Raw genomic sequence first — 8,635 nt, forward strand, 5'->3', positions numbered from 1 at the left:
AGGGGCGCGCGCGGTAAGACGAGCGACGCAAGAAAAACTGTGCAAACACAGCGAACGATAGGCATCGGCGATGCGGTGATTTCGCGAGAACGCTATTTATAGACAATAACAGAGAACGTAGATAATCGATATAAAAGAGAGAATACAATTTTGCAAAATAAGGAAATAATTCTGTCGCACGAAAATTAAGACTTTTTAAAGAGTAACAAAAATAATATGAATATGAGACTAAAGTATTAACAAACACGAAGAAGGAATTACTATTAATAACAGAAATATACCATGCACATTACATTCTATTATATGCGATGCACCAGCGAAAGCATTTGTGTTGCAAATAAAAGGACATAATGGTTATTCCAGTTGCACAAAGTGCATAATTGAAGGCATTAACGGTAAAATGTGTTTTCCTAAAACAAATGCACAATTACGAACAAATGAAGATTTCCGTTTAAGGAAGGGCGAAAATTATCGTATTGGGTATTCAGCTATTTTAAAGCTACCAGATTTTGATCTTGTGAACAATATACCTTTGGACTATATGCATCTTGTATGTTTAGGAGTCATGCGCAAATTATTATATATGTGGTTATTCGGAAAAAACTTGAAGTTCGTTTACAACACAGAAAAGTTGAGACAATATCATTGCAGCTGGAAAATGTATTAAATTTATATACCATGCGAATTTGTGCATAAATCAAGATCACTTGCCTTTGTCAAACTATGGAAGGTAACTTCCCAGATAGCCAAATCTGTCAAGAGCATGTATTAAAACTGTGTGCTATATATTTTTGCCAGCAAAAAAACTGCAGATTTTATACAAAACTTGTTATATCAGATAATGATAGCAGAACGTTGGCAGAAATGTTATAAAATCTGCTGACATAATTTGGCAGCAAGTCAGTAGCAGAAATCAAGCAGGATTTGTATAGAATTATCATAGCAGATTGGTAGTAGAAACCGAGCAGGATTTGCGCAACGCAGTTTGGTGTCAGATTGACGGCAGAAATCGAGCAAGATTTGCGCGCGCACAATCTGATGGCAAATTGACAACAGGATCTGCATTTTGCAGTTATTTAATAGTTCCTTCACCTACCGCTATGTGATGTATTTTCTCGCAATCAAATTTCTGTTAAAAATAGATATAAAGTCTGCAAGTCGTGGCTATTAATAAAAGGTCAAAAGTATATTTTTCTATCAGTTTAATTTTTGATATCTGACAAGTCTAACATGAGAATATTAAACTTATTAGAATCAATAGGATATACATGAAAAATTATCCATTTACTTTCTATTTAAAGCATAAAGCAGAATTTAATTCTCATATAAATTATATCTTAAATTTGATAAATTATATTAATTTAATTATTTTTACAATTTATTTTATTAATTTAATTAATAGATTAAATTGAACATTTAAAATTGCTATGTGAGATATAACTACATACAATATAATATGTTATACATTAAATATCATATTTATGAAAAAAAAAATATATAAGTAGCGGGTAACACGTCTTATGCATCTGTTATATTCATTGAAAAATATTGAATTTTATTATACTTATATATTCAAATGGCAAGAAACTGTGCAGATCCTGCTCGATTTCTGCCGCCAATCTGCTATTAGATTGCGTTTGACAGATCTGTTCGGTTTCTGCCGCCAATCTGCCATCAAACTATATGTGCAGATCTGCTCGATTTCTGCCGCCAATCTGCTGTCAGATTTTGCTTACTAACTATGCTAGCAGAATATCATCAATTGCGGACACAGTGGATAGGAATCTGCTGTAAAGTCATGATTAGATCTGCTGTCATACTGCCGACATGCTGCTAACATTTTGCTATCTGGGTTTATGTGGGCCACCCTGCATATATATGTGTGTATATGATATCCCAGGTAGCAAGGTATCGTCATTATGACGTCATTTTTTAGTCATTGGTTACGTCAAATTCATCTTTGAAATGACGTAAAAGTGACGTTAAAATGATGGTCCTAAGTCACAGACCATTGACGTCATATTTATGACGACAAAATGACGACATTTCTCGAATATAAAATGACATACATACGACGTATATACGACGTATATACAACGTATATGCAACGTATATACGACGTATAAAATTGGTGAATTTACTTTTCAAAATTTAGCATTAATTTAGTAATAAAAATCCATTGGACTATTAACTCTTTATCAAATAAAATAAAAAACATGGAATATATATATTATAGAACACATAGCAAAATGAAATTACAAATGTAATATAATTTTTATATACACACATATATTTCACATATTGTGTGTGTGTGTGTGTGTAAAATATGTGTAAAAATTATATTTCATTTGCAATTTTATTTTAATGTGTGTTCTATAATATATATATTCTATGTTTATTATTTTATTTGATAAAAAATTAAATATATATATATATACTTATATATTTCTTGTTATTTTATATTATAGAAATATCTATATCTAACAAAAAATAGAAAGAAGATGGGTAAATTTTACAATAATACTTTAAAAACTGCATAAATGTTTGCCAGCTCTAATTGACAAAAGGTTATTGAATAAATCTAAAGGTGTTTGAGTGACTCTGAAGGTGCCACGCAACTTATTCGAATAATTAGAAAATGGTAAAAAAATAGTTTTTTCGTCATTTTGAATACGGCCCACCACTCAAACCTGTATAAAAATTATTGGAAAATTTGAAATTAATTAAAATGCATGTTTAAAAAAAATCTGGGATTGCCGCCCTTTTAAGGTACTTTTACATGGTAGCATTGAGCGTCGAGCATCTGCGCAGAAACTCATGGCGCAGATGTTAAATGAAATAGATTCTAGCTTTTTGCTGCTAACAACATAATGATGAGTCATACGAATACGGTCAAGATCAAAATGTTATATTCTAATATGCACACATTAGTACTGAAAATTAATGATATTAATTATATTCATTTATATTTGTTATATTTATTAATATTATTAGCCGCAAGAAGGTAAATTCTATCTCATTTGAGATCTGCGCAAACGCAGACGCTTGACTCTTGATGCTACCATGTAAAAGCACCTTTAGCTTTGAAAATATAACGGTTTTTAATTATTCTGAACTTTTTTACCTTGAAGATGACCTTGGAAAAATCTAACAAAATTTGGGTATATTTTGGTGTATGGCCCCTATATACCTAAATTTTTTCAGATATTTTGACCTCGGCGTTCCCGAGATAGAAGGCAAAATAACCTAAAACAAACGGTTTTTCGCGTTTTTGAAGACGGCGCACCTATAAAAACTTGAAAAAATTGGTTGGTATATTTATAACAAATTAGAATACGTATTTTAAAAAGAAAAAATTCGATGTATGGTTTTTTGTTTTAATGTTATAACGATTTAAACTTTTTCGGAATTTTTTTTACCTTGAAGATGACCCTGGAAAAATCTAAACAAATTTGGGTATATTTTGATATATGACCCCTATATACTCAAATTTTTACAGATTTTTTTAGCAGGAAATTTCCGAGAAAAAAATTAATTTACAAGAAAAGGGGTTTTAACCCCAGGAATGAGATGGAGGAGGGGGAGGCGGGCAGGGTGATAGAAGTTATTTTTTTAAATTTACAATAAGTTCCAATAGGTTTTTTTCGAAAAGCGGAGTGAGGGCATTTCGACTATTATAATGGGAAATACCCTTTGCATTTCTGATTTTCCTTTATCAAAAGGGCCTTTCCTGGCTATACAAATTGTACAGGATCTGCACCAATCTTCAACATCCTGTTTACAAGCAGACCAATAAAATCGTTTTCGAATTTTACTAAGGGTTTTATTCACACCAAAATGCCCACCAGATGGAGAATCATGAGCTTCTTCCAAAATCTGCTGAATTTTTTTTTTGGAACTACAATTTGAAGAAGGTGAGACCGTTAATTAGGAGACTCCCATCTTCTATATAAAACTCCATCCTTCAAAACTAAAGAATTCCACTGTAACCAATAGACCTTAGCAGAATTTCCTTCCGAAACAATTTCCTGCCAAGAAGGACGTCTATTTTCTTCTTTTCCACGAAAAATCTTAATTAAGACAGGATCTTCCAGTTGATCTTTCTTCCAAGTTTCTAAATCATTACTTTCAAAAACTATTCGTCCAACAAAATCTTCCTGTTTCTTCTCAATTTTGCGACAATAATTACAATTCATCTCTTCGCAAGGGCGTCTTGATAAACCATCAGCATTTCCATGTTTACTTCCTTTTCGATACATAATTTCAAAATTGTATTGCTGAATTCGCTCCAACCACCGCGCCAGTTGTCCCTCTACATTCTTAAATGACAACAACCATCGCAAAGAAATGTGGTCAGTCCTAACCAAAAAATTATTTCCATACAGATAATGATGAATAGATTTCAATGAATCGACAATAGCGAGTAATTCTCGTCGCGTCACACAATAATTCTTTTCTGATTTGCTAAACACACGACTATAATATGCTATAGCTTTCTCTTCCCCTTCCTGAATTTGAGATAACACCGCGCCAATACCATTTGAAGCATCGGTGTCTAAAACGAATTGCCCTTTATCTTTGGGAAAAGATAAAATTGGAGAAGTTAACAATCGTTTCTTCAATTCCTTAAAAGCTTTCTCACAGAATTCAGTCCAGACAAACTTTGTCGCATTTTCCGTTAATGAAAACAACGGTTTTGCTATAAGTGAAAATCCCTTCACAAATTTTCTATAATAAGAGCAAAATCCTAAGAATCTGTTTCTTACTTCGAGGAACTGGCCAATTTTCTACCGAAGAAACCTTTTCGGAATCTGTAGCAATTCCTTTTTCAGAAACTACATGACCTAAATACTTAATCTCTAAAAAGAAAACATTTCTTTGGATTTAATTTCAAATTAGCAGAGCGGAGTCGAAAGAAAACTTGCTCTAGACGACTTAACATTTCCTCAAAACTTTTGCTGTAAATTATAACATCATCTAAATACACTAAGCAGATTTTAAATAATAATTGATGTAAAACCTTTTCCATCAAACGCTCAAATGTAGCAGGAGCATTACAAAGTCCGAATGGCATGACCGTAAATGGCCATAAACCATTCCCGATCGAAAATGCAGTTTTCTCTTTATCTTCTTGACGAATCTTCACTTGCCAATATCCACTTTTTAAGTCTAAGGTGGAAAACCACCTATTCCCAGACAATTAGTAAAGCATATCGTCAATTCGAGGAATAGGATAAGAAGCCTTTTTAGTCACTGTATTTAATTTTCTATAGTCTACACAAAATCTAAGTGTACCATCTTTTTTTCTAACTAAAACTGCTGGGGATACCCAAGGACTTCGAGACTCTTCAATTATTCCTTGACGCTTCATATCTTTTATAATTTCATCTACTTCCTCTCGCATCCGTAATGGAATTCGACAATAAGCTTGTTTAATTGGATTGGAATTTTCCAAATTAATCATGTGTTCGACCTTATTACAATTTCCTGCAATTATTTTCTCTGAAAAGATATCCCGAAATTTAACTAAAAATTGAGTGAAACAAGTCTTTTGTTTTTCTGTCAGACCCTTAGACTCTCTATCAAAGAGTTCTTTTAAGAATTGGGGAACTTCATCAGTACAAGCTCCTATTTGAGCACAAACATCTGTACCCTCTTCCTCAATACTCTTTTTAAAAAAAGGTTCGAAAATATTTCCTAAATTTATTTTTGAAAGAAAATCTAACCCTAAGAGACAATCCTCGGCCATATCTATCACAAAAACCGGACATTCAACTGAAAATTCTCTTATACGAATTAAAGTATTAATTTTACATTTCACCGGTACTTTCTCTCCTGAAGGATATTTCAAACAAGAATCTTCTACCGAAATCTGCTTCCTAGGCATTTTAATCAGTCTGCTATTAATTAAAGAAACATCCGAACCCGTATCAATTTTCAAAATAACAGGTTGTTCGTCAATATAACCATTAAAACAAAATATTTTTTTATTTCCAAAATTAATTTTCTTATTTTTACTTAAATAATTCTTTAATTCTACCGGGGCTCTCTTTTTCTTCGTCGAACTTGCCCCTAACAGTTCGACAAAACCTAGTTTTCCTTTAATTTCTCTAAAGAGGGACACTTCGCCCGAAAATGACCTGTACTACCGCACTGCCAACACTCTTTCGTAAACTTTTTCTTATTATTTCCATTAATTACACTCTTCTTTTCAAAATCCTTACTCTCTTTTAGAGACCATTACTTTCTTTTAGAGTTCTTTCATTTTTATTATTTCCGTTTTTAATAAAATTAAACTTTTTTTCTTTATTCCCTTGTTTATAATTTTCATCTTTTCGTTTCTCAAAATTGGTTTCTTGAATACTTTTTATAGTTTTAGCTCTTTGTACGGCCATCCTCGGGGAAGTAATTCCCTCAAGTTGAAGTGTTCTTTTAATAAATCTGTCGGACAATGCAGAAATAAATTGCGCGCACGCGATTTTATCTCGAATTTGATGTAAACACTCAGGATAAGCCAATTGCACCAATCGTTCTAAATCTGTTCCCACAGTCGCTTCATCTTCTCCCAATTTTTGTCTTCTATTAGTAAATTGCGAATAATATGACTGGGACAAATAACTCTCCCCGAAACGCAACTCTAACTTAGATTTCAACTCTAAATAATTAAGACTGTTAAGGGGATCCTAAACGGTTGGCCGAACTCCGACGGGTTTGCGCCCTCATCTGAGCGGAACTAAAATTGTCGATAATTGTTGATAATTTTAGTTCTACCATTATCGACAGCGTTATGCATGTATAAAAAAGTAATTAAAAATTGTGTCTAATATGTTGAAAAGACATCATATATTTCTACTGTTCTATCACTTCGCACGCGTATCAAAGAGTATCGAAGCGCATAGATAACAGTATATCACATGTGTCTGTCTTTATTATGTGTACATGTTTGAACACAATTGTTCATATGTGTGAGCGTATTGCGTTTATAAATTTTTATTACATATATAATATATATAAATATTTATTTATATGATCAAAAATATATATAATTATAAAAATATATATTTATAAATAATACATTGTTATATTATATAATCGCCGATTATATAGATTAGAAAAAACGAACTGTATTATATTGTAATTTACTAGAAAGTTACATTATAATATTCAGTTATATATTAGGTGTACAACTTTGCTTCCGCCGTTTTCCTATAGATAGCTTTAGCGGTAAGTAGTGGTCGAAATAAATAGATCATAGACGTCATGCAATAAACTTGGGCATCTGTCAACATAACCCCATAGAAACATTAGTCGATTTGTCTCTGCATCATAAAGTTATTCTCGATTGAAAATGTCAGTTTACGAGCCAAATTCTCGTCATTTGCGGGAGGTTATTCGGTTTGGCCGTCGACGTGGAAGCATGGCCGGGATATCCCCATGATTTTCTGCGCTTGGGGTTATCGTAATGAACCCATTTTTCGTCCCCAGTCACAATGCGATGCAGAAATCCCTTCCGTCTTTCAAGCAACTATTCACAAGCAAACAAACGCCGTTCAACATCTCTCGGTTTCAACTCGTACGGCACCCAAGGTTTCCTTGCTTCTGAATCATTCCCATGTCTTTGAGGCGTTTTGAAATTGCTTGTTGAGTCACTCTGAATGGTTCACAAGTGGTTCACTGAATTTCGTTGTGGTTTTTGGTCGATTGTGAGCAAGCGCGGCACCCATCTGGCCGACAGCTTCTTCATGCCCAAATGTTTATGCAAGATATTAAAAACACGTTCGTTTGAGATGTTTACCATCTTGGCTATCTCGCGTATCTTCACTCGACGGTCGTCCAATACAATATCATGGATTTTATTGACTGTTTCTTCAGTTGTGACCTCATTCGGACGTCCCGGGCGCTCAGCATCATTCGTGCTTGTACGACCACACCGAAATTCAGTGAACCACTTGTGAACCATTCCATGCGACGGAGCAGAGTCCCCATAATACTTTTTTAGCTTTTCTTTAGTTTCCTTAATGGTTTTTCCACGCAAAAAGTAATGTTTTATTAGCACACGAAATTCACTTTTTTCCATTTTAGCAAAAAACACAAACTTATCCGCTTTAGAACGCTGTCAAAAAATTTCTATTTGACAGATCTACTTGAAACTTGGTGTGTATACTTAAATAAGATGGTAAATATCAGAAATAAAATTAGATTGCGATTTGAGTGCCATATCTTGTAAAAGTCACTGACTTATCGAACTGCCCTCGTATATATAGGGGTGAAATGTGGCCCCGCATGTTCAGTATCTGGCTGACATGCGGTGGGTCCCAGGTTCGAATCCTGTTCGAACCAATCACCCCATATGCCTGCTCGGGACTGATGGAAGGAAAAACGGTGTCGATGAGAGAGAGGGAGAGCAGGATGAGTAAAGGAAAGAAAAAGAGGAGGGAGGAAAGGAGACGAGGAAGATGGTCTGTGGAAAAGGAAAGAAGCGGAGTCAGTGAAAGGAAGGAGGAAAGCAGGATGAATTTAAGGAGAAGGAGAAGGAGAAAGGGAGAAAGGAGATAGAAGAGAAGGAGATAAGGAGAATGGAAAGAGGAAGAAGGAAAGAAAAAGAGAGAGGGGTTGTTAGTATATTGTTAGTATA

The sequence above is a fragment of the Prenolepis imparis genome, unplaced genomic scaffold, assembly GCF_030444845.1.
Source record: "Prenolepis imparis isolate NDT839.2.m4 unplaced genomic scaffold, iyPreImpa1.0 SCAF_173, whole genome shotgun sequence".
In the NCBI taxonomy this organism is placed as follows: domain Eukaryota; kingdom Metazoa; phylum Arthropoda; class Insecta; order Hymenoptera; family Formicidae; genus Prenolepis; species Prenolepis imparis.